This window comes from Theobroma umbraticum, unplaced genomic scaffold (assembly GCF_002168275.2).
Source record: "Theobroma umbraticum cultivar Fairchild unplaced genomic scaffold, ASM216827v3 scaffold_30.0, whole genome shotgun sequence".
Lineage (NCBI taxonomy): Eukaryota > Viridiplantae > Streptophyta > Magnoliopsida > Malvales > Malvaceae > Theobroma > Theobroma umbraticum.
The window spans coordinates 1,786,981-1,788,388 of NW_018397254.1; the positions used below are offsets into that span (position 1 = coordinate 1,786,981).

General features: G+C 38.4%; 1 long non-coding RNA gene across 1 annotated transcript; it reads right to left on the bottom strand.

Annotated features, from left to right (window-relative positions):
* Positions 1-438: 438 nt before the first annotated feature.
* Positions 439-1,408, bottom strand: LOC110422853 (uncharacterized). The gene is made up of 2 exons (XR_002445777.1): positions 1,274-1,408; positions 439-948 (listed from the first exon to the last, which is right to left on the bottom strand). It is a non-coding gene; the product is annotated as an uncharacterized LOC110422853 (long non-coding RNA).

Below are 1,408 nucleotides of genomic sequence, written 5' to 3' on the forward strand. Positions count from 1 at the left end.
GTCTGGGAATATTATCCTGGTCTCACTTGCCCTGTTTGAAGGGGTGTTTGAGTACAATTTGTTGGGATTGCCCACCCCGTTTTCTGTCTTTAGGAGTTTGGGTGTTCTTTTGTACAGGGAGTTGTCCCTGGTGGTTAGGGGAATGAGTTTTAATACGGGTATTTTGAAAAACAGGGATATACCAGTCAAATCTCTGTTTGCCTTGACACCTTTGTTAATTGGTTCTCGTTTCAGGGTAGTGAACATTTTTCACACCCAATTAATGATACCCGATACTATTCCAAAAAGAAAAGCCCCCATGTCTGTTTTGAGTCCATTAGATCTAAGACTGGACTTTTTTAGCTGTCACATGGCACCATAACACAAATCATTGAAATGCAATTGCTTGTACAGCAAGGAATGAGAAAGATGTCAAGTTCATCCAAATGACAAAACAAATTGGGTAAATGCTTTTTCTATTGCAAAACAACTACTACCTTCTTGTTAATGTCTTTCACATGATGAGAGTATGAGAGCCAATTTCTTATCAATAATCTGAAATTCTTGACTCTGCAAACAAAAACTGCTGAGAAAACTCTTCATTTTTTGTCTGAAAAATTGAAAATTTGTCAATCAAATTTAAGAATGAAGCTATGTACATCACTGGCAGGAAAAACTTTTGTGCCTGAATTTTTAAAAATGATGAGTATGTTGCTTGCATCTACAGCTGTTGGAACTTGGAAGAACGAGGATTGAATTAAGGAATCAATTCTGACTGAAAACTCTGATGTCAACAATTTGGCGATTCCACACTCCAGATCATTGTCCAGGAAATAATGCTTAAGCTCTGAGTTCATACCAAAACAGCATCCCGGATGATGCAGGAAAACAATGGCCTCACTATATATGTATATCAATGGTGATGAAATAAATCACGTTAGTCACATCAGACAGCTGCACATATCGAACCTGACACATAAGAGAAAGATTTTATGAACATGATGCACCCAAATTGCAAATTAACAGAAGTTGGTCTGGTTCAGACATAATAAGTGCTTGACCAGAACAATCAATTATTGATGGCATCATATGCTGAATAGCATCAGTCCATAACACGAAAAGAGGACAACAATGAGAAGGGATGGATGCATATGTACAATTGTTTCGCTGTCTTTAACCAATCAATCACCTTAGCAATGCAACTAGCTTTTGCACAAATGCATGTGTGGACACACATAAGGGCAACCATGGTTGAATCCTTTTGTGTGTGCAAAAAAAAAAAAAGAAGACGTACCTGTTGACCAGGACGAGCAGCAAAGCTTCCCCTCATCAACATGCTTCACATCAAGCCCAATAAACCATGACCCTGCACTTACATCATCATGAGCATACGTCCGAAGAATAGACCTGCAAAGAGGAAAATTTAAGG